At 40.7% G+C, this 26274-nt stretch overlaps 1 long non-coding RNA gene across 8 annotated transcripts in view; it reads right to left on the reverse strand.

Annotated features, from left to right (window-relative positions):
• The window catches only part of LOC122174105 (uncharacterized), a 167431-nt gene that overhangs the window by 140922 nt on the left and 235 nt on the right, over nt 1–26274 (reverse strand). For 6 of the 8 annotated variants that reach the window (XR_010588853.1, XR_010588852.1, XR_010588846.1 and 3 more), the window contains exon 2: nt 17762–17873. The exons of the other annotated variants lie outside the window; for them this stretch is intronic. This is a non-coding gene — a long non-coding RNA (uncharacterized LOC122174105). The remainder of the gene's footprint in view (nt 1–17761; nt 17874–26274) is intronic. 8 annotated transcript variants of the gene reach the window in all.

Genomic DNA, 26274 nt, shown 5'->3' on the forward strand with positions numbered 1-26274 from the left:
TCAGGAATCATAACATTCAAAACCAGTAGGAGAACACTTCAATCTCTCTGGTCATTCAATAACAGACCTAAAAGTGGCAATTTTTCACCCAAAAAAACCCCATCAAAAACAAACTCCAACATGAAGCTGCAGAACTGGAATTAATTTGCAAACTGGATACCATCAGATTAGGGCTGAATAAAGACTGGGAGTGGTTGGGTCATTACAAAACCTAAACTTAATTTCCCCAATAGTAATTTTTCCCTACTGTTACTCACACCTTCTTGTCAACTGTCTGTAATAGGCCACTCTCTTACCACTTCAAAAGTTATTTTTCCTCCCTTGGTATCCTGCTATTAATTGATTTATCTCGTTAGACTGACCTCACACTTGATAAAGAAACCCCCATCCTTTCATGTATTTATACCTGCTCCTGTATTTTTCACTTCACGCATCTGATGAAGTGGGTTCTAGCCCATGAAAGCTTTTGCCCAAATAAATTTGTTAGTCTCTAAGGTGCCACAAGGACTCCTCGTTGTTTTGACATCACATCGTTATTAAGGGCCTGTTCCTGTTCCCACTGAAGTCAATAGCAAAACACCCAGGGAAACAGAATTGAACTCTAAGCAATTTTCTGATGTCACTTTCTTATGGTTAACCTTAATGATGGAAGATTTTGCACACCCTCAGTACAAAAACAATATCCTGGTTATCTAAGTTTAGTTTATTATAGCTTTGAAACTGTTAAAAGGGAAAACATTATCTCTATTCATTCTGGATCCCTTTCAACAATGTCTTTTGAAAATAAATCCCATTACTTCTCCCACTCCCTCCCCTCAGTACAGTGTGGGTGTGATTATTTCAACCTACACAGAGTACATTCATAATCAGTGTCTCGGCTACAACATTTGTAACCGCTGAGGCAACTCCTAAATTTCTAATATTAACATCCTTTCAGTTTGCGTGAGCCATGGGATTTTCAGGGCTCATTGGGCAGACATACCAACTCATTGATATAGTGGGGGTCACTAGGCTAAAAACTTCTTCAGAACTATCCTCCCATACTCCTCGGACAAGAGAGCTGGAGCATATTATACTCTTTATTTTATGCACTTTTTTGTTCATCCTTCCAAGGCCTTTGAAGAAAGAGGAAAAAACCAATTAGGAGGATTGAGATGACCCCTTCCACCTCTGATATTGTTTGAATTTTCCTAAATGTCAGGTATGCTCAAATCTAGGGTTATGATTTAGACCCACCTCCTTTATAAATGGTGACAACAGTAAAAAAATAAGAAAAAAAAAAAGAAATGAGAATATCAATCACAGTCTATATCTACACTATGAACTAGGGGAGTGATTCCCCTGCTCATCTACACATACGCTAGCTCTCATTAAGCTACTATGAGTATAAATAGCAGTGTAGATATAGTAGCTCATGGTACCCACCAGTTTCAGGCGGGTTTGTTCTCACTATGGCTAAGCCATGTCTTCGCTGCTAGTACCCATGCTACCATAGCTACATTGCTATTTATACTCAGGCTAGCTCAACGAGTGCAAATTCATAAGCAGGGGCCTCACAGCCCTAGCTTGTAGTGTATACATAGTCAAAGCCTGGTATTCTCCTTGGCGAAAGAAACAAGAAATGAAGCCCTGATTTGCTATGTGGCCATGGCCAAGTCATTTCACCTCTTTGTGGGGGAGGGATAATAATACTTAGTTACTTCCCCAGATGTTATTAACTAGTTGATATTTGTATTGTCATTTGAAGATGTAAAGAGACACTGAAGTGCTGGTTATGATCTCATTTTTAGCTGGAGGAAATAAGTGTTGCCAATGTTTATGTACATAGTTGCCCTGGCTAGAGGCAGATACCATTGAGAGTAGTGTACCAACTTAAATAGTGCATTCTGTATATCCGTACTGGTCACCTACAAAGCCTAGACACACACCAAAGCAAGATGTGCTTGCCCAGCTTGACCAGTTCAAATCACTCACCTAAATCTTTTCATAATGGACCAAATGTATCCTTGCTATAACTCCATCCTTGTGAAAATTCAACATTTTCAAATGGTACTTCTGGTTGGTTGCTGGATTTTGGAACAGAGCAATTATCCATTGGCTACTGATTATATGAGCACTATTCCTCCAGTAGAAACTTATGGAGACTAAAGAAGTCTATTTAAATTTACGCTAGTGCACTAAAGTAATTGTTGTTACACCAAGGATTAATTTGGCTCTGACTCAGATACAGCACCACTTTCATGGTTCTCATTTGGCAGGCTGTGGAATAAGCTTCCAGACTAATTTGTTGTATGAAGTGCAGTAGACCAAGCTAATTCCTGGTTTTGACCATTTAGGGTTAGGCTGGAGTATTAGCTGCTACTATATACCAATTCCCATATATAACTTTGCTGGTCACGGGTTATATTTTTACTCTCCATTAATAGCTACTAGACCCGATCCTCCACTGATTTGCACCTTGTGCCATCATTTATCTCTGCAAAATTAGTACAATTTGAGTGTAAAATGGGCTAGCACTTTACATCTACATTGTATACATTTTGCACAGATATAAATAGGTACAGAAGATACAAATAGGTACAGAAGATGCAAAACAATAGATAATAAAGTCTGACATCCATTAGAATATTTTCACTATCTGTCTAGTGTTTTTATCTACAAATAGATACACATTCGTCTTTAAAACATCTTTAACCCACATTCTTCAATTATGAACCTGTTCTGAGTGTAGCAACAATTCTTCATTATGTCCCAGATCTTCAGTTAGTGTAAACTGGTGTAGCTCCATTGACTTCAAAAGAAATTTGTTAGTTTATATCAGCTGAGGAGAAGCAGTTTCTCATTTCCATTGCAAATGGAGAGTATGCCAGATGATATGTGCATATGGATGAAACTGAAAACAAAATACAGGCAGATCTTCCTCTTGTGAATTTTCCATGGATGCCAGAACACAGGGAATTTTTGCTTATAATCTTCCTAATATCCCTTCTTAATGCATGTCTTAGTCATTGAGCCACTCTCCCTGTACTCATATTCTCAAAAGATATTTGCTAATTTTCCAGCACATTTCCAAGTTGGTAACTCTATCCATTATCCATATGCCAAGCACCAGTCTGCAGCAGCTGGTTGAAGAACAGTTTAATCTCTTTCAGGCAGCTTAAAATCCATGGCTTATAATTATATAAAGGTACAGACAGGCAAGATGTCAGGAAAACGTTAACTTCAAGGCAAATGGGATGTCAGATGCCACCAAGGACTCCTCGAGTTTCCAGGACACACTCCAAGGAAATCCCTTGTTTGTTTGATGTCATTCCCTGCACAGAGCATATTGGCACCAGTGTACTGTACATGAAATATGAACCATTTCCAAGGCTTCGCCTTGAAATAGTGCTTCTCCTCAGGCTGATGTTAATGTACTATATCGTATGTGATGATTTCCAAGTTAATCATGAAAAATGTACATAGTCAGGCAGCAAACCGCCAAAGACCACACAAGGACTCAAAAGAGTCAATGTTCATGTGGGAGGCCAAGGCTGAATGGCTAAGTTATCCCAATACTCCACTTGACTCCATGCTTCTTGTAATTATTACATTTGAGGTGTGTGTCAAGGGTGGGTTTGGCTCTATATAGCTCCTCTCTTGATCTGATATGTGGCTTTTCGGTGAGTGCTGGGAACATAGAAATTGCCCAATCCCAGACCATAGCAGCTGTCAATCTGTTCCAGTGTCCTGTGTCTGTTGGTGGCCCCATACCATTTGTTTCAGAAGAAGGTTCAAGAATTCCCATAACTGACACATCTGGAACACGCTACCCTTAGGGATATTTTTCCCCAGTCAGTTAGCAATTGGCTTATTCCCTAAAGTATTAGGATTGTTACCTGGCTTTTTGCTTACATTTCTCATAGATTTTGTGTATAGTTCACTATAGCTAAAAGTTAGCTCCTTATTTTTCCATTTGAGGCCTCTCCTCTTCCTTTCTCTTGTACTACAGGTAATGTCACCAACTTCCCTGGCTTTCAGGCTCATAATCCAGGGGTCATTTTTGACACCACATCATCATTTTCCTCAGACCCCCAAACTATGCACAAGTCTTGCTAATTCTTCCTCTACAACATTTTGACAATCTGAGTCTTCTTTATCTTTCCAAAAACCTCATCCCTGAATGCCCTGGTTATGGACCATCTTGATTACTGCAAATCCCCAAGCTTTTGCCTCCTACCATCTAATTTGTCTCTCCAGTCCATCCAAACTGCATCTGCTGAAATACTCTTTCTTCTTGATGAATTAAATGTGTGGATCTCCTCTTTGAACCTCTCCACTGGCTACCCCATTCATTGCATTACATTTAAATTCTAACACTTACTTTTAAGGCTCTGCATAACATCAGCCTTATCCAACCTTGTCTCTTACCCACCATTGATGCCAGTCTTGAAGTCCCCTTCATCTATTTCTTTCATAAACATCACCATGCCCATTTTTCAGGACACCCTATTCTGGTCTGGAAAGCTACAACCCTCTCCTCGTTTAAATCCCTCCTGAAAAATTACTGCTACTTCTTTGAAATCCAGAAGAAGGAGCCGCCAGTATGTACACATGCCTAAACTAAGTAACTGTCTGAGCATTTTGCTGCAACTATTGGCTTTCCTCCCTTCTCAACTATTTGCCACCTCCACTTGGTAAATTGCAGCTAAAAACTTCAGATTTTAAGCTTTTTGGGGTGAAGTTCATGTGTGTCTGATCTGTATAGTGCTAAGAACTATCAAATAGTACATTTAATAATGAATTAATAACAAATTAGAAATAGATTTCTGGATTATTCTGTGTCCCCACTGGATGTTTCCCTAAGTTATTATAGAATTATGATTTCCATTTCAACTGAAGATTTCAAACTTCTTTTTATTTCCCTTTTTAAATTCTCTATCAGGCACAGGTTCACTATTGCTCCCTTGGGTTTGCATTCAGTCTATTGCTTCTGCAGTTTCATTCTAATTCACATTTCTTTCTGATGACTACATCTTAAATCTTGCAGAGAATATGGAAGACAATCTAAGAATGAAAAAGAACAACATGTCTCAGGGGTCTCAAGTTTGTTTCCATCACATCCATCCCTTTTAACAAGCCCGCAGTCCTCAGTTAGTTTGCATGAACTTTTGGGTAGATTTATCTCTGGTGGTTGAGTAAAATGAAGTGTGTACACACACACTTCTAGCCAAGACCCACTGGATTCTGGGAAGAGTAGGTTGCAGGCAGTGAGAGGAAAGCTGTAGAGGTGACTGGCACCCCAACTGCACAAGTTCGGGGTAACTAAATTGGAGATTAACTTCTATATGTGGATTCTGAAGTGACAATTCCTCCCCACTCTCATATGGATGCCCCAAGTATTGAATAGAATGACTGAGCAGAAATTCTATGACTTTTAAGCTGGTATGGTTACAACTGCAAACATTTGTTAAGAGTCAGATGCTGAACCAGATGATTCTGATGCAATCCGCATTACATCATATATTATATCACAGTGATATCTTGCAACATCTGGCACCTAGGTGAAATAACAGAGAAAAACAATACACAGATCCAAGGCAGAGGAACAGTTTTTCAGCTCACCATCTATGCACTTTGGGGGCAACTATAATTTTAACTGGACATTAGTATTGTGCGTGGTAGGCTATATGATTTCATAGATACTAAGGTTTGGTTTTAAGAAGAAGTTAAATGTTAATTTTTAAAAAAAGCCTTGTTGATGTAAAATGGGCTGCTATGTAATTGTTTAATGTTACTGTGTGCTAATTTTCACATGGCACATTCTGTACTAGTTGTTTGCACAGTACTGAATTGTAGTGGAATGGATAGTGACTATCCCCTCAGGGTTGCCCCAAAAATCAATAGAACAGAGCAAATACTGCAAAAGAATTTCTACTCATATTTGCTCCAGTTAAAAATGTATTCCCTTCACTAGTGCTCATGTCCCTTGTCTTTGCTTTCTATAGAACTGATCCAAAGCCCACTGACATAAATAGGAGTCCAAGTATCTACATGGGGAACAAACATTTGAAATGAGCTCTTCAATGTAGCAGACAGAAAGTATAACAAGATCCAATTGTTGGAAGTTGAAGCTAGACAAATTCAGACTGGAAATAAGGCATAATGTTTTAACAGTGAGGATAATTAACTGTTGGAACAAATTTACTAAGGATTGTGTTGGATTATCCATCACTGGCAATTTTAAAAATCAAGATTGGACATATTTTTCTAAAATATATGCTGTGGTTCAAACAGAAATTAATTTGGGGGAATCCTATGGCCTGTGTTATGCAGAAGGTCAGAACTGATGATCACAGTGTGTCCCCTTCCGGCTTTATAATCTAGTCACATGTGATTAGGTCCATGGGATTACCCATGAACAAAATAAGGAGGATTTGTTCAATGGGGCAATCCAGAGAGTAACATTTGAATTAGGATCGAATTCTACACTAAATTATACTTGTGCCTCAGGGTAAAAGTTGGGTCTAACTAAATATTGCCTCACTTATATAATATCCTTATCTTGGAATTGTAACTCAGTTCCACTGTTCAAATCAAATCATAGTAATGGCAATAGTCCAACCTCTGTATCTATATTTTATGGCACGTGACAGTTTGTCAACGAACCTATAGTCAGTTCAAGAAGATTAAATGTTTCTGAGTCATCCTTTCTTGTGATTGGCTGACAGGTAAACTACCTTCAGCAAGATTTTCCTTGACAATACTCTGTCTAGGGCTAATTAGCTGCACTTCGGACTGGAAGTACTAATTCTCTTACACACTGTCTAATTAAATCTGCAGCTGCTCATAACAGTATTATCACAGCAGAGATTTCCTCTGAGCAACCCCACTGGGACTTTGGCAGTGACCTTATCCAAGTTGTCAATTGAACCCAGGATGCATATGATGCAACTCAGGAGAAATCACATTCATCATTGCTTATGGAGACTTACTTGACTATGATAAAAGTCAGGAGGAATGCATCTTCGTGCAATTACTCGACAATAAAGCCCTGGCTCCCTCTTAAGAAGAGAGAGAAAAGCAGTAAATATAGCAATCATAGGACAGGCAGGAACTTGTTAGTAGGTCTTTGCACAGGGAAGCAAGTGAGTGTTTTTAAGCCAATATAAATAGATGTCACAGATCCAGTAGATACATATGATAATACAAGACCCAAAGAGAAAAAAAGAAGGCAAAGGGGTGTTCTCAAGCAAAAGGGTGACAAGATTGATGGGCACCAATTCTTGCCCCTGCCTGGCCCCCAACATTACTCAAGCAGTGAATAGGAACTATTAATGATCTGCAATGGGTTGAGGGAGAATTCCTCCAATGCAGGAACAGGAAAGGAACTTTGTATATGGGCCTACACTGCCCACTTTGCAGATCCCAGGGTAGGGGACAAACTGAGTGAAGGCTCAGTTTACAATGAGGGGGGGATTCTGACAGGCTTTGGGCTGTGGACTAGCTCACAACAACCCAGCTACTCTAATTTATTCTTATGTGGCCACATCAGCTCCCAGGCTAGCTACCCCAGTCCCCAAGGTGGCATCTTCCATGCTGCATTTCCTGTGAGACATAGCACAGAATCTGTCCCAAGGAGTGGGACAAACTAGCACCTCAAATCACTGCTCATCCTTCACCGTATTCCTTTATATTTTAATTATGTAACATGCAGGATCAGACCCTAAGCAGCGAACAAATACAAAATAGTAGTACATAGCATATAGAATATGGCTTTAGATTGTACTTTGTTTTAAACTGTCAGTTTTTATGCTGTTTTATTTCATACAAAGTGATTTGTTTAAAAAAAATAGATTTGTAGTGCAAAACTCTCCTCCCAGTCACAGCAGGGCTGTCCTGAAGAAGCTAGGGTGATCATATTTCCCAAAGGGAAAACGGGACACTGCATGGGACTAGCTCGAGGCCCTCCCTCCCTCCCCCCCCGCACAAGGCTGGGGCTGGAGTCGCTGCTGGCCCGAGCCCTGCCTGACCCACACAAGCCCCGCATCCCCCCCCCGCCCCCCAGGGCTGGCATCACTGCTCCCCCCCTCCCCGCACATTTCTCCACACTCCACTTTTTTGGCAAAAGCGGTCATTTGCAACTGGCAAGAGCAAATGGGACAAATGCCCAATTTTACCAAAAAATTCGGGATAACCAGGACAGGGCTTAAAAAAGGGACTGTCCTGGCCAAAACGGGACATATGGTCACCCTAGAAGAAGCACAATTTTATGTGGGCCAAATTTGGCCCACAATCTTTTCTTTCCAGCCATTATCATCAGTCAATTCCAGTGGGCCAAAGTTTCCTGATCTACACCAATATTGAGGTTAATGTCTTTACACTGCTGTAAGTCAAATCAAAATGGGAACAATGCCAGCAATAATGGGCCAGTAGGGGTGGAAAGGTCATAAGGAAAGCAGAATTTGGCACATCACATGTGATTAAAAGCGTCAGAGATATGAACTTGCAGTACTTGAGGTCATTTTTCTACATAACCATGGGATAGGCTAGTACACTGAAGTGTAAAATTCAAGGTAATCAGCAGTATCAAAACCTATGTATCTGCTGTAACTGTGAGCCTGTGTACTTGTCTTTCCTTTTCTTTTGATGTGGTTAAGGGCTTTAAAGTTGTGCCTTGTGACTAACTAGGTCTTTAAAGCATTACTCAATTGGAAACAGGCCTGGCATTGCAAAGTGAGTTTTCATTTGCAAATCTCAGTCCAATTGAAGTGGATTATGCTTTCTTGGGATAAATAGACATCAAACAGAGTTTAGGAACAGCCCTAGTGCACTTCTGAAAAGAAGCAAATTGAGAGCTCTTACCTCCCAGAAAACCGTAAAATAAAAGCTGTGGCAACAGAAATTGCAAATTACAAATGCTGTGGTAAGACTTCAAGGGAAACTATTCACAACTAGGCATTTTTCTTAGGTTTAAAAGGTGGTCATTTTTTGGCCAATGATAAGAAAACATTGAATTACTCCAGTTTTTTGCGGGGAGAGGGGAAAAGAAGAAAGAAGGAGGGGTCATGTTAAAAAAACTGATTGATATTTGATCTAGATGATAAATTTTAGGACATGTGCAGGCCAGTTATAATAAAAATGTCAATGTGGATCTCCCAGAGAAAATCAATTTCCAACAACAGGTGAAACTTGTCATATTTAGTTCAGGCTCCAGGAGAAGTGAATAATTTATTTATTTAGCTGCCTTACTTCAAATATATATGGACATCTGTTTTTGCAATGAGTCACTCTTGCACTTCTAATTTAATTTTGTGAGATTGAGAATGCTACTTTTATGAAACCATATTATTATTTTTAACCTTAATAGTCATTCTGATGCGTTAATATTTTCATTCTGTTCATTCATTGTAAACAGAATGGTTACTAAATTCCAAATACTTAAATAAATAAGGGCACTTTGGCTTGCAGTCATTCCATCTTGGACTATTATTTTATAAGTTAAGCAGAGTAGGGATTGATCATTATTCAGGTGAGAGAGATCCAAGTTCTGCAAAATGTGAGGTTGATGCACTAAGGGACACTCTTTTCTACACTGGTACTGAATTAATGGCTCAGCAGAATCTTTAGGGAGCACTACCTTTGAGATGAGATGCATATTGGATTGAGGTCCCATATTAGCTGTTGTCCCTCTAAAATGAGTCTAACAGTCTTACTCCAGTTAGATGCCCAGGTTGCACAAACTTCCACCACACATAGCATCATTTAGCACCGTTTGTAGCTCCATCAGCAGAGAGAAGGGTTGGATGGGCACATCTTCTTGCAATTTAGATCTGGGATGCACTGTGTACCTGGGGCACACTGCCCATACTGTACCTGGGGTATTCTGTGGGTTTGTCTACACACCAAACGCTGGGTATGGGCTAGCCTACGTGAGCTAGCTTCAATCCAGCTAGTGTGGGTAACAATCATATTTAAGACAATGCCGCATGGGCTTCAGCACAGGCTAGTGAGCCAAACACATACCCAGGGTTTGTGTTGGGCTGTACTATCGGCACTGAAGCTTGTGCTACACTTCTTCACTACAACTATTACCCACTCCAACTGGATAGGATAGCTCATGCACAGTGTCACACAGTCTGGAGTGGCTCACCACCAAGCATGCCAACCTCAGGACAGACTGTCAAAAACAGGGCAGACACCCAGGGCCGGCTCTAGGGTTTTTGCTGCCCCAAGCAGAAGCAGGTAAAAAAAAAAGCCAGAATTGCGATCAGCTCTACCACCGCCGCTTCAGTCTTTGGCGGCAATTCAGCGTCTGGTCCTTCGCTCCGAGAGGGAGTGAGGGACCCACCGCCGAATTGCCGCCGAAAAGCCCGACGTGCCGCCCCTCTCCTTTGGCCGCCCCAAGTACCTGCTTGCTGGGCTGGTGCCTGGAACCGGCCCTGCAGACACCCCAAACTGGTGGCATGTTCTATAATTAGTTTTCACCAACCCAGCATCAAATGTGAACTCCTAGATCACTGTAACAGTCTTACCCTAGACTCACAGACAAGAGTACTCAAGGGGACTGTCTATCTTGCCGTGCACGCAAGCTGGACTTAGTGGACTTAGTGATAAGTGGTCACTTACACCAAAAAAGAAAAAAAATCACAAAATATTCAGGTTGCTTCCAGTCCCAAGAGACAAGTCACTTACCTCAGATCAATTTGTACCTTAGATCTCACACCAAAGACAACGCCTGTAGCCAATCCTGTAATAAAACTAACTAAACTAAAGGCTTATTAACTAGGAAAAAGATCTAAGTTATTTACAGGTTAAAGCCAGTATGTATCCAGAGATGAATTTCAATCTGTGATTTAAAAAGTGAGATGTAATCTGTAAGCACTGAATGGCTTTTTAGGGCTTATCCCAGGTAGACCCTGGGGAATCTCTGCTAACTAAACATTCAAATAAAACAGATATTTGGCTGCAGCTAAATCTGTTTATCAAACGCAGAACCTCCTGATCAGACAAGTCGTAAATATGAAATTTGTTCAGTAGCCTATCTTAATAAATAGCTGGCTGACGTCTTATGATCTAGGTTTTCTATCCATGCAGACACTATACTTGTTTTTTTCTGTGCTTCAGTTATATGCTTGCCTGATGTTATGTTTGATGCAGAAGATTAAAAGAAGACAGATATTTCAAAGTCTATAGATGTTGCTAAAGGTGTCTGCACATCAACTGCCCCATGGCAAAGAGAGAAAGCCACCATTACAAAAAACAATAGGATACTAGTCAATCAGGCTCCAGTCCAGTAAAATAATTAAGCATGTGCTTTACTTTAAGCCTTTGAATTTTTCTTAAATTAAACTTAAATCTTTTTGTTCTACTCATGTATTTCATTTTAATAAATCCATTCAGAGTCCTATACATATATTTAAATGCCCAGTATTATCAAGACCCACCCAGGTTTTCAAAGAATGGATGAAACTTTTTAAAAAAAAAAAAAGAGCATCGTGGCCTCATTTTGATTGGTGCTGGGCGCCTGCAGTTCCTACTGAATTCAGTTAATAAAAGCCATTCAGTGGCAAAAAACTATTCAGGACAAGATTCAGGACAGAATGTTTTTGCCCATATTTAGCATGCACATTTGCCTGGGGATTTTATTGGGGGTAGGTGAGGAAGTTGCTTTCCTCTGAAACAGCCAATGGTGGCCACCAGCAGAGGCACAAAAACAGATATGATGGACTAATTATATGTTCCAACATGCAAATTATCTTCCTATATACAATTTATGGAGACCTACTGGGCTCAATATTCCCCCCACATTAATGCTGCTTTATACTGCTCTTCAGGCACAAAGCCCCCCTAAAGCAGCCTAACCATCCATGGAAGTTGTCCTCTGACAACACAGTGAAATGCTGGTTAACCAAGTAAATGCGAGGGGGGGGGGAGCTTGGTTTCACCAAATAAATGTGCTGAACCCAGAGTCAGAGAGGGAGATATAATAGGTATTCATTAGAAGAGAAAGTTTGTAGAGCATGAGTTTGAATAATCAGTATTTGGGACAAGGACATCTTGCAGTTAAGGCATTTGACTGGGACTTGGGAGTGCTGGGTTTATTTCCTTACTCTGCCACGGTCTTTCCAGGTCATCGTTGGCAAGTTACTTAGTTACTCTGTGCCTCCATTCCCCACCTGTAAAATAGGGATAACAACACTTCTTTTGTTTGTCTCGTCTATTTAGATTGTAAACTGTCTTCCATGTGTATTGAAAGCATCTAGCACAATGGATCTCAAATGGGAGCCCTGCTATCAACACATATAAATGCTATTAATTATAGGTGGAGCTGGCAACAACACCTATAGGCAAGGATGCCTAGCATCTTCCATTATAAGACCCAATTTTCAGTTGATTATAACTTTGCCAAAAGTTAAGCGTCAATGCTGAAGTTTTCCATGCCCAGTGTGTGCAAGTCTGAATGTTTTGAGACGTTTCAATTAAAATGGTTCAGCCATTTCTAAAATGACATAAAAGACATAAAATAGTTTTGTCCACTTTAAAAATGTTGTGCACCCATTTTGTCAAGAAGTAGGTTAAAAATGGCAACATTTTCTGTGAATTTTTTTGGAAGTAATGAACATTTTCCCTTCCTCAATGTTCCTAATTTATGATATTTTGTTTTTTCACTAAAACTGAATTATTTTCATTTGCTGAAATCAACACTTGTTTGTTTGGGGGTTTCAGTGTTTCATTGAAAAAGCTGACCATTTTGACCCCCAAAAAAATTCCATTAGGGAAAAAAAGGCCAATTCTGGTCATCAGTTTTGACTGAAAATTTTTGACCAGTTTTGTTAAGAAGCTGTATAAATGGGCAAAATAAAAGGTTGTAAAGGGCAACTTAAAATTCTCACATTTCCCAACTTTTTAATGCTTGGCTTTGTACCCTTAATTTTTTTTTCTTACCCATATAAATAAAAACACTATTACTATACAGTGTGTATATACACATACATGCATGCACACACACTTCCCAATGCCACATCATTATGCGTTCCTCATGTGCCACATTTTACAGAAAACTATTTTAGAAGTATTTAAAATAATTTATCAAAATATCAATTTGAACTATTTTTCCCCTGTCCTGTAAAAGTAGGCCAACCTGCGCCCTGACCTAGAAAAAGGACTCAAAAAAGTAATAACTAGGCCTGCTAGGACAGGCAACATCCTGCTCCTGTCTTCTGCTCTGTCTACACAAAACTGTTCAGAACCTTCAGTTGTTAAACACCACCATGTAGTTTATTTACATTATCTTCCCACTGCTTTCAATGACCCACATACCACAGAATTTACAATATCATTTTCTCCTCTGCCAAGGAGAGGGAAGAGATCTGTCCACACAGAAATCCTTCTTGGTTCTGGATCCACTAGTGCCCCCCTCCTTTGCCCCCCTAGTGCCTTCTTCTATGCTCTGTGTTAATGGGCTAATTAGCTATTTAGCCCTCCCCAGCCTAATCTGCTATTTAGGCACAATCATATCCATCCCAGGGCAATTAATTGATGTTTAAGTGATCAGAGTGCTGTCTCCGTTGTTGGTTCCCCCTCCCCTCTTTGACCTCACTCCAGTCCCTGTTTTTCATTAGTTATCCCCTGAAATCGCTTGAGCTCTGGGTTCAGTAGCTCATCCCCTTAGACTGGGGGGCCTTTAGCTGTGGCAGGTTTGCACCCACTCACCCTTGGAACTCAATAGGTGTTGGTTCCCAGCAATCTGTCATACCTGAACATAACCATTTTACATGATTGGAGCTTTAGATACCATGATGCTAACCTCAGCTCTCAGGGGGAGACCATAGGTTTCTGGGTTTGCAAAATAACATTATACCTCATTAGAAAAGAAAGCAACGTGTCTGTTTTTGAGGCACATATTTAAAATGATGCTATGGGTGTCCCTTGACTCCGTTCTACCCTGCTTATTGACAAGCAAAGTAACAAAGAAGTCCAGAGGGACTCCAGATCTCAGAGTTTCTGTGATCATGTCTTTGCCCACCTCCTCTCCAGAAACAGTTAACGTTCCATGGATTCATTTAAATGAGAAAATATTGCTTCAGCTCAGACTAGAAGTCCTTACACTTCGAACCAAGCACCCAAATTCTTTGCAGAATGACTGAATACTAAATGGCTTAACTGTTCAAGTGGGGGCCCCTCTCAAGAAAGAGATTCTGACAGCTGCAGGTTACACAGATGTCTAAATCACACACTGAATGCACCTTGCTATTCTAGATGTTTGTACAGACCCATAGCTCTTGTTAAATGATCAAAAGGAATGGAGCACTTAATCATATAGAAACTCTGACAGGAGTCTTAGCCGAGGACTAATATCCTGACCCAGCATTTTACAATAGGATGGAGTTCTTTGGTTAATACATTTGGTGTGGGCAGGTGACTGGGGAGATTAGCAGTCTAGGAAAGACCCATGTACAGTGGCCACTGTTAGTTAATTAGTAGTAAGATGCAGATTATTATGCTTCTCTGCCATGAATTAAAGCCAAAAGACTTGCAGTGGCAAAGCAGCCAAACAATCTGGTAACTAATTTCAGTTAATGCCTAAGGAATTATTTTGCTACTCTATTCAAAATTATTTTAAGTAGCTTCTTTTGGTTTAAGCTCCAAATAATTTTCAGCATCACAGAGTAAATTGTAAGTCTAGTTAAGACTATGATTTATTAACCCAAAGCGTCAGTTTTAAAGAGAACTCATTTTCTGCAATGCAATAGAATTAGTCTCTTGTACAAACTTTCACAATATATTCTATAGTTCATTACAGTGTGTCTTTGCCAAATAACATCATAGTTGTAGTTTACAGTGGTCAGGTAGCAGGTATGTTAGAGAGGGATGTACCAGTCCCATTACAGAGAGAATTATTAAGCACACATTAACTATGTTCAGGGGTGGGTTTTGATATTTTTAAAATACTATAGAAGGAGAGCTGTGTCCTGAGATAGAATTTGAAGAACCTAAACCAATTAGAGGCAGGGCAGCTAGTCCAGATGGTGAAGGGCATATTCCCACTATGGAGAGACAGGTGCAGGGAGGATGCAGAAAGTAGTCTAGTATTCTAAGAGCTGCAAAGACAGAAGAGATAATAGGAAGAGATCAAGCCAGAGAGAAAGCAAGAGGAAAGGCAATGTAGATGAGCTTTTGGAGTACAATACTATCCTGGGAAGCTACTTTGGAAATATATGGTTTTTGTCTTGTTCTTACTAGGGCTGTCAAGCGATTAAAAAAATTAATCGCGCGATTAGTCGCACTGTTAAACAACAATAGAATACCATTTATTTTAAATATTTTTGGATGTTTTGGATTCTCAAATATATTAATTTCAATTACAACACAGAATGCAAAGTGTACAGTGCTCACTTTCTATTTATTTTTTATTACAAATATTTGCACGGTAAAAAACAAAAAACAAATATTTTTCAATTCACCTCCTACAGGTACTATAGTGCAATCTCTTTACCATGAAAGTTGAACTTACAAATGTAGAATTATGTACAAAAAAATCCTGCATTCAAAAATAAAACAATGTAAAACTTTAGAGCCTACAAGTCCACTCAGTCCTACTTTTTGGTCAGCCAATCACTCAGACAAACAAGATTGGTTACAATTTGCAGGAGATAATGCTGCCTGCTTCTTGTTTACAATGTCACCTGAAAGTGAGAACAGGTGTTTGCATGGCACTGTTGTAGCTAGTGTTGCAAGATATTTAGATGTCAGATGTGATAAAGATTCATATGTCCCTTCATGCTTCAACCATGCTTCTGTACTGATAATGGGTTCTGCTTGATAACGATACAAAGCTGTGCAGACTGACGCATGTTCATTTTCATCACCTGAGTCAAATGCCACCAGCAGAAGATTGATTTTCTTTTTTGGTGGTTTGGGTTCTGTAGTTTCCGCATCAGAGTGTTGCTCTTTTAAGACTTCTAAAAGCATGCTCCACACCTCATCCCTCTCAGATTTTGGACGGCACTTCAGATTCTTAAACTTTGGTCAAGTGCTGTAGCTATTTTTAGAAATCTCACATCGGTACCTTCTTTGCGTTTTGTCAAATCTGCTGTGAAAGTGTTCTTAAAACGAACATGTGCTGGGTCATCATCCAAGATGCTATAACATGAAATACATGCAGAATGTGGGTAAAACAGAACAGGAGACATGCAATTCTCCCCCTAAGGAGTACAGTCACAAATTTAATTGATGCATTATTTTTTTTAACAAGCATCATCAGCATTGAAGCATATCCTCTGGAATGGTGGCCGAAGCATGAAGGGGCATACTAATGTTTAGCATACCTGGCATGTAAATACCTTGCAATGTCAGCTACAAAAGTGTCATGCGAACTCCTGTTCTCACTTTCAGGTGACGTAAATAAGCAGGTAGCAGTATCTCCTGTCTATGTAAACAAACTTGTTTGTCTTAGCGATTGGCAGAATAAAAAGTAGGACTGAGCGGACTTGTAGGCTCTAAAGTTTTACATTGTTTTGTTTTTGAATGCAGTTATGTAGCCAAAAAAATCTGCATTTGTAAGTTACATTTTCACAATAAAAAGATTGCACTTCAGTACTTGTAGGAAAAATACTCTTTCTTTTGTTTATCATTTTTACATTGCATATATTTGTAATCAAAAATAATAATATAAAGTGAGCACCGTGCACTTTGTATTCTGTGTTGTAATTTAAATCAATATTGAAAATGTAGATGAACATCCAAAAATATTTAATAAATTTCAACTGGTATTCTATTGTTATACATGCAATTAATCGTGATTAATTTTGAGTTAATCATGTGAGTTAATTGTGATTAATTGACAGCCCTAGTTCTTACAATTATGGACCATGTAAAAAAACGCCCTCTCTCTCCCAAAAAAGATTGTTTCATTAAATGTTGCTTAGAAACTCAAAATACTGCCATTGCTTTTTGCAAAAAGTTGCTGAAAGATATCTGTGTAGCTCTAGCCTATCAGCAGTTGATATAAAGCTGACGGATTTAAAAATAAAGGACACATTGAAAACACTTATGCATGTGCCTCACTTCATTTTTACTTAGTAAGTAAACACACGTTTGCAGAATCAGGGGCCTTAAAGCTTATACACCTTATACAGTAGGTAAATAGGCATTATTAAGCATTTGTTATTAGTTACGGCATTAGCCAAAAAAGTATAAGAAGCCAAACAAGCAAACAGTGTGTGTGGTTGGTTTTGTTTTGAAATGGGGCCACTGTTTTCTATAGCAGGTGTCACTCAGTAGTTGTGTTATGTTTCTTTTTGAGCGGACTTTTCTGCCTGGTGCATAGTCCAGTTGATGGTAAAAACCTTCATCATGTCAGAATACCCTGTTTTGTTTGGGAGGATTTCTTGCACCTTCCTTAATGGCACACATTCTGAGATGGACTTCTCCAGCATTGAGGTTCTCTTTGTGCTATTATCTCACCTCTTGCTCTGCTCAGATTTTTTTTCAGGTCCTCCATTGCTTTGAGTCAGAAATAAAACCTGTTAATTTAAGTTTTCAAACAGCCTTTCATGTTGAGCTTTATGTGGCAGCTTTTGACCAGATGGGAAACTGAATTGGGGCTAAAAAGCCAGCTGTTGAGGCCTGTACCTGTGCATTCTACAGGTGTCAGGTTGCAGACCGTGTCTGTCACCGCTCTCATTTGCTTTCTTCCTTCTGCCTCAAAAGGGAACAACTGATGTTCAACAAGCCACATCAAACACTGCAGGTGAGTATCACTTTAATAGCCACTCACTTTGATAGCTTTCTCTTCTGACTTTGTTCCCTGGCTCTGTATCCCCTTGACTGTTCCTTTTATGTGTGTGCACACAAGCAATTTTGCTTTCCGCCTGGTGACCCAGCTATTCCTGTTCTTGTGTAAGCACACAACAAACCATGAAAAGGAAACAAAGCAAAAATAAAATGTAAGATTTTACTTAACAAATGAGAGTTTTTAAATGCTACAGAATCACTGAAATCTACATGTTCAACTCTGTTCCCATTGAAATTAATGAAAGCATTGCCAGGGGCTTCAATGGGAGCAGGACTGGGCCAGTTGCTACCATCTGCTGCCACTTGCTTCTCCCCATTAATGTCAAACAATACTAGAGAAAGGAGCTATGTATGCACAGAGTGGAGGAAGGTGCCAATCAACCTGGGTGGAAAGAGCAATTTTAAAAGCATCTCTATGCACTTAATTCAGGTACTTTCCTGAAGCTGTACAAACACACGGCTCTGATCCTTTCCATTCTTACGCAAAGAGCAAGCAGGCAATGCTGTGGAGCCCATATAGAAATAGTAATGGCAACGTGCCCTAATGGACATTGTTTGTAGAAGCATTAGTGAATTGCTGATATCCTGTATGTGGTACCATGAACAATGAGCTCCCAAAAGCCACTCCGGCTGCTTGTCATGCCTCCTTCACTGAGGAAGCAACACTTATTAGTATGGCTTCATAAGAGAGGGAAAAGACAGTGATTCATATTCTGCACGTGAAACAAATAAATGGCACTTTCCAGCCCTACTCTGTATCTTACAGGAGATCTCAGAACTAACACTAAAAAAAATCAATATTCATTCCAGTTCAAAATGGAATTTCACAACTCTGGCATACTTGCATTCCCAGATTATTTGAATAGTCAAGCTTGACTAGCAAAATTGTTTGTTTGTTTTTAAAGGGAATGTTAAACAGAATATTTTCTGAGAGTAATTTTGGAATGATCTATTTGGAAGTGAAAATTTACACTGCATAGATTAGATCCAGTGTATATGACATGTGGTGTTGTTTCTAATTCAGGGTTGGAGGGCTTACAGAAGTACTCAGCATCAATTTAAAACTCTGGGGAATGTATACTTGCCACAAGCTATTCATGTAGGGGAGCATTTTTTTTAATTATTTCCAAATCATTTTGAATAAACTCAAGAGTTTAGCAACCTACTCATGGACAGAAAAAGACAACACTCCAAAAATTACTCATGACATAATTCCCTCAGCTCTTGCCCTGAGATTCAGAATCATCACCCGCCGCTGTTTCCTTCCACCTTGCTTGTGGGTGGAAGTCTTCATGGCTGGCTGAGGCACTGTGGTAGCTCTCAAATGGGAAGACGAACTCAAACCCCATATGCATGTATATGCCCTGTATGTGCGCCTTAGTTTCTCCTTCTGGGCACCTCCTTATATATGTGGAAATCTAATCTACAGTACACACTGGCATGTATAAACAAGGAATCTTTTTTTTTCAGTGCAATATGGCACTTAATACAATGCTGAGGGTAACCCATACAGAAGGGCCACACAACACTGTGGTCTTTCTGGCAGCTGGCTCCTTTGTGTAGTTTGCAGCTGAAAACTCCCTTGATGTGCTGTATCTCCTATCTTCCCACTGCATATATTACGCCCTCTGTCACTTCTGTGGCACATACTTTAAAGACAACCTAGACTGTTATATTTTCCGTATCACCTTGACCCTTGTCTACATATACATGTTACTTGTCCAGGTTTTTAATAAGGTCATTCAAAACCATAGTATCTAAGCAATTTCCATGAAAAGCAACCATGTATAGAATTGTCCTTCCAAGCTCTTCTCTGTCACAAGACTGGTAGCTTTGATGCAAAGCCAAATAAGTAAGGGATAGTTAAAAGCACTTAAAACAATGCTGGAATCTCAGAGTGACGGAAAAATTATTTAGAGCTGATCACATTATCAAATTTCAATTTTTCAATACAAAGATGGATGCATTTTTTGCAAAGTTTTTTTGAAAATAATTGTATTTAACCAAAAAAGGGGCAAATTTGTGTGGAAAGATTTCCTTGTTTTCAATCAGCTCTAAAAGCCTTTAAAAATAAAAGTCTTAAGATCTCCAGTACCAGCTTCTTTCATGGTTGACGCACTGCTATTTTATGTTCAGCATTATATATGGTTTCCTCTCAGATGTTCAACCCAATATCTAATGGTTCACCATTTTAGGATGGTGATGAACCTATTCTGAAATTCACCAATGAAAGAATCTGATTGTATTACCATGGTTGACCAGCTACAGCTTGGAATGATTAAAATTAAATACATGAGGGTGTGGGGAAGTTGTCCACAAAGTGGATCCAGACTGCTGGCACTTAACATTAAAAAGGTTGCAGAGCAGTTTTTAAACTAAGAGATGGGGGAAAGCCGATTGCTGCAGAGGAGCACGTGGATCAGACAGAGATTTCTCTTAGAGGAGAGACTATTGATAGAGATTCTCTAGGTTTTAGTCAGAAGGAGAGGATGGAAGAGGATATAGTATGGGCCAGATCAGATGAGAAACATTCACATAAAAAAGAATCTGAAAAGGGCAGACAAATAAACAGTGACAAGTTTTTAAAGTACTTGTACACAAATGCTAGAAGTCTAAATAATGAGATGGGTGAACTAGAGTGCCTCGTGTTAAAGAAGGATATTGATATAATTGGCATCACAGAAACCTGGTGGAGTGAGGACAATCAATGGGACACAGTCATTCTGGGGTACAAAATAGATCAGAAGGACAGAACAGGTTGTGTGGAGGGGGGAGTGGCACTATATGTGAAAGAAAATGTAGAATCAAATGAAGTAAAAATTATAAATGAATCCACATGTTCCATAGAATCTCTATGGATAGTAATTTCATGCGCTAAGAAGAATATAACAGTAGGGATCTATTATCAACCACCTGACCAGGACAGTGATTGTGACTATGAAATGCTAAGGGAGATTAGAGAGGCTATCAAAATAAAGAACTCAATAATAGTGGGGGCTTTCAATTATCCCCATATTGACTGGGTACATGTCACCTCAGGACAAAATGCAGAGACGAAATTTCTTGATACTTTAAATGACTGCTTCTTGGAGCAGCTGGTACAGGAACCCACAAGGGGAGAGGCAATTCTTGATTTAGTCCTGAGTGGAGCACAGGATCTGGTCCACGAGGTAACTGTAACAGGACCGCTTGGAAATAGTGACCATAATATAATAACATTTAACATTCCTGTAGTGGGAAGAACACCTCAACAGCCCAGCACTGTGGCACTTAATTTCAGAAAGGGGAACTATGCAAAAATGAGGTTAGTTAAACAGAAATTAAAAGGTACAGTGACTAGAGTGAAATCCCTGTAAGCTGCATGGACACTTTTAAAAGACACCATAATAGAGGCCCAACTTAAATGTATACCCCAAATTAAAAAACACAGTAAAAGAACTAACAAAGAGCCACCTTGGCTTAACAACCATGTAAAAGAAGCAGTGAGAGATAAAAAGGCATCTTTTAAAAAGTGGAAGTCAAATCCTAGTGAGGTAAATAGAAAGGAGCATAAACACTGCCAAATCAAGTGTAAAAATGTAATAAGAAAAGCCAAAAAGGAGTTTGAAGAACAGCTAGCCAAAAACTCAAAAGGTAATAACAAAATGTTTTCTAAGAACATCAGAAGCAGGAAGCCTGATAAACAACCAGTGGGGCCCCTGGACGATCAAGATACAAAAGGAGCACTTAAAGACGATAAAGTCATTGCGGAGAAACTAAATGAATTCTTTGCTTCAGTCTTCATGGCTGAGGATGTTAGGGAGATTCCCAAACCTGAGCCATCCTTTGTAGGTGACAAATCTGAGGAATTGTCATAGATTAAAGTTTCATTAGAGGAAGTTTTGGAATTAATTGATAAACTTAACAGTTACAAGTCACCGGGACCAGATGGCATTCACCCAAGAGTTCTAAAAGAACTCAAATGTGAAATTGCGGAACTATTAACTATGGTTTGTAACCTGTCCTTTAAATCAGCTTCTGTACCCAATGACTGGAAGATAGCTAATGTAACACCAATATTTAAAAAGGGCTCTAGAGGTGATCCCGGCAATAACCGACAGGTAAGTCTAATGTCAGTACCAGGCAAATTAGTTGAAATAATAATAAAGAATAAAATTGTCAGACACATAGAAGAACATAAATTGTTGGGCAAAAGTCAACATGGTTTCTGTAAAGGGAAATCATGTCTTACGAATATATTAGAGTTCTCTGAAGGGGTCATCAAACATGTGGACAAGGGGGATCCAGTGGACATAGTGTACTTAGATTTCCAGAAAGCCTTTGACAAGGTCCCTCACCAAAGGCTCTTATGTAAATTAAGTCGTCATGGGATAAGAGGGAAGATCCTTTCATGGATTGAGAACTGGGTTAAAAGACAGGGAACAAAGGGTAGGAATAAATGGTAAATATTCAGAATGGAGAGGGGTAAATAGCGGTGTTCCCCAAGGGTCAGTCCTAGGACCAATCTTATTCAATTTATTCGTAAATGATCTGGAGAAAGGGGTAAACAGTGACGTGGCAAAGTTTGCAGATAATACTAAACTGCTCAAGATAGTTAAGACCAAAGCAGAATGTGAAGAACTTCAAAAAGATCCCACAAAACTAAGTGATTGGGCAACAAAATGGCAAATAAAATTTAATGTGGATAAATGTAAAGTAATGCACATTGGATAAAATAACCCCAACTATACATACAATATGATGGGGGCTAATTTAGGAAAGAGATCTTGGAGTCATCGTGGCTAGTTCTCTGAAGACGTCTTCGCAGTGTGCAGGGGCAGTCAAAAAAGCAAACAGGATGTTAGGAATCATGAAAAAAGGGATAGAGAATAAGATGGAGAATATCTTATTGCCCTTATATAAATCCATGGTACATCCACATCTTGAATACTGCATACAGATGTGGTCTCCTCATCTCAAAAAAGATATACTGGCATTGGGAAAGGTTCAGAGAAGGGCAACTAAAATGATTAGGGGTTTGGAACAGGTCCCATATGAGGAGAGATTAAAAAGGCTAGGACTTTTCAGCTTGGAAAAGATGAGACTGGAGGGGATATGATAGAGGTATATAAAATCATGAGTAGTGTGGAGAAAGTGAATAAGGAAAAGTTATTTACTTGTTCCCATAATATAAGAACTAGGGGCCACCCAATGAAATTAATGGGCAGCAGGTTTAAAACAAATAAAAGGAAGTTCTTCTTCACACAGCGCACAGTCAACCTGTGGAACTCCTTGCCTGAGGAGGTTGTGAAGGCAAGGACTATAACAAGGTTTAAAAGAGAACTAGATAAATTCATGGAGGTTAAGCCCATTAATGGCTATTAGCCAGGATGGGTAAGGAATGGTGTCCCTAGCCTCTGTTTGTCAGAGGGTGGAGATGAATGGCAGGAGAGAGATCACTTGATCATTGCCCATTAGGTTCACTCCCTCTGGGGCACCTGGCATTGGCCACTGTCGGCAGACAAGATGCTGGGCTGGATGGACTCTTGGTCTGACCCAGTATGGCCATTCTTATGTTCTTATGTTATGTTCTTAAGGAGTGGATATTGGAGGATAAGAGAACACTGTAACTAAGAGACTTTATAACACAAAGAAGACATTCATCTCACTACAACTCAGACTGGTGACAGCAGCCAACTTGCCTTTAACTTTATGCCTCACATCACACTGTAGGTGTGGTGAGATAGAGAGTCCCACTTTATACTTTAATCCAGTAGCAATTCCATGGCAGTCTACCGGAAGTGTGGCCACACCCACATACAGTCCATCCTCCCTTCAATGCTGTAGAGTTTTCTACCGTTTCCCCAAGACTCATCATCATCATGTTCCCATTACGCCTCTGGTGTTTAGGGCAGCAACAAAGCTCCTCCACTCCTGTCTGTTTCTGGCAAGTGTTTCACTGATTCCCCAGCTGGGCCCCAGGTTTTTCAGCTCAGCTTCCACAGCTCTTTGCCATGTTGTTTTTGGGTGGCCTCTTTTTCACTTGCCTTCAGGTGTCCATCTTAGTGCTATTCTGCTGATGGAATCAATTTCCATCCAAAGCACATGGCCAATCCATCTCCAACGCCTCCTGATAATGGTGGTGCTCAGATCCTCTTGGCTGCACTGTGTCAATAGATCTTGGTTTGAGATTGTTCTGAGCCAAAAGATATGGAGGATTTTTCTGAGGCAGGTTGTATGGAATGAAGGCAGTTTGGACATGTCATAATGGACTTCTATTTAATAATACATGCTTGGCATGTCAGGCATCCCTTTAATTATCCCTGTAATGTCCACCCTGCATTTCAGTGTGGATATTTATTATATGCATTTGGACATCTCCCAAAGGCCCCACTGGACTAAGAACTATTCCAACAGATAAAGATATATGTAAAATGGGCATAATGATGCTTTGAGATCTACAGATGAAAAGTCCTAGATAAGCGCTAGGTATTACTATTACTACTACCTTAAGGAGCTCACAGTTATTGGGCAAGTGACAATCTGCCCTTTATGTCCAGCAAAGGAGCAAGGTGTATAAGATGGCCCCCTACTCCACAGAATAAGGCACAGCCTGGGTGAAGGAGAACAGCCATTACTCCCTCTCCTGGGCTGGTGGATGGGAAATGTGTTGGTCTGCTCCTGTGGCAATAAACCTAGGGTTACCATTCGTCCGGATTTACCCGGACATGTCCTCCTTTTTGTGCTAAAAATAGCGTCCAGGGGGAATTTGTAAATAACTCAAAATGTCCGGGATTTCCCCCCTCCCCGGCAGAGCAGAGTGAGCGGCTGGGAGGGCTGCAGGAAAGTCATGGGCTGGACTTCGGAGCAGCTGTAGAGGAGCTCCTCCTCCCTCCCTGCATTCTGAGCCGGCAGCTCCTCCTCCTGCAGCCCAGTGTCCCGGTCCGGCAGCACTGTGCAGGGCCAGGGACCGGGTTTTGTTGTGCTGGGGAGCGCAGCCACGTGTCCGGCTCGCACAGAGCCCAACACCCTGTTCTGAGCAGCAGGGTAAAGGGGCCAGGGGGCAGGAGAAGGGGCAGGGAGGTTCTGAAGGGGGCAATCAAGAAACGGGGGGGGGGTCGGGAGTTCAGGGGGGGGCTTTTGGGGGGGAGTGGAGAAAGTTTTGGGCAGTCAGGGTACAGGTAGGGGGTAGGGTCCTGGGGGGCAGTTGGGAGGGGTCTTAGGAGGGGGCAGTTAGGGGACAAGGCACAGGGAGGCTTAGGTAGGGGGTGGGGTTCTGGAGGGCAGTTAGGAGCAGGGGTCCCAGGAGGGGGCAGTCAGGGGACAAGGAGCGGGGGGGTGGGGGGCTGGGAGTTCTGGGGGGCTGTCAGGGGGCAGGAGTGGGGAGAGGGATTGGAGCAGTCAGGGGACAGGGAGCAGAGGGGTTTAGATGGGTTGGGAGTTCTGGGGAGGGCTGTCAGGGGGTGGGGAGTGGTTGGATGGGGCGTGGGAGTCCCAGGGGTCTGTCTGGGGGTGGGGGTGTGGATAAGGGTTGGGGCAGTCAGGGGACAAGAGGCAGGGAGGCTTAGATAGGGGGTGGAGTCCTGGGGGGCAGTTAGGGGCAGGGGTCCCAGGAGGGGGCAGTCAGGGGACAAGGAACGGGGGGAGGGTTGGGGGTTCTGGGGGGGCGGGAAGTGGGAGGGGCAGGGGCGGGGCTAGGGTGGGGCTCCTCCCGTCCTCTTTTTTGCTTGCTGAAATATGGTAACCCTAAATAGACCTATGCGCAGCCCCTTTACTCAGGGAAGATTGTATACAGGTACAATGTAGCCTTAAGTTAACCACTCCATTGTGGGTGGTGGTATTGTATCTATTTCCACACTAGTGTGGAAAGCTGAAACTCTTTGCTGAGAAGGAATATCCTTTTGGAGACAGCTGGTGTCACTGACCAAAAAAGATTCAAAACCCATTTGAATGAAGGGGGAAAATGTCATTTGAATAAAAATCCTGGGGGGCAGCTCTATAGGCTTAACTATAGGTTTAGGCAACTATGAGGACCAGCAACAGCTGACAGAGCTGTCTCATCACAGCTAGACCACAAGTGCAGTGTGAAAATCAGGGAAGGAGCTGGCATTATTAGAGACATGACTACTCCTTAAAAACTGTTCTTTTAATTTTCATAACATTTCTACAAAATTATTTTGGGGCCAGATAGTTACCCTGAATTTCAGGGAAGTTGCTGCATTGCTGTGTACAGGTAAAATATGCTATACAATGTAAAATGAAGGTTCGGACCCATTTGGCTCACTACAATTAAAACTAATGAACTAGTCCTCATAACAGACAGCTTGTTAAGACAATGTTGTATATCTGAGCCATTCCCCCTTTTAACACTGTAAAATGTTCCATAACATAGTAGATCAGAACAAGATATACAGTTCAGGCAGCAGTGCTTTGTTTTGTTGATTACATGCAAAAGTCTATTTGCAAAACCAAACTCCCATGAAAGGCCATGCTTTGCTTGTAAAGTTCACATCAAGC

Source organism: Chrysemys picta, chromosome 6, assembly GCF_011386835.1.
Source record: "Chrysemys picta bellii isolate R12L10 chromosome 6, ASM1138683v2, whole genome shotgun sequence".
Classification (NCBI taxonomy): Eukaryota; Metazoa; Chordata; order Testudines; family Emydidae; genus Chrysemys; species Chrysemys picta.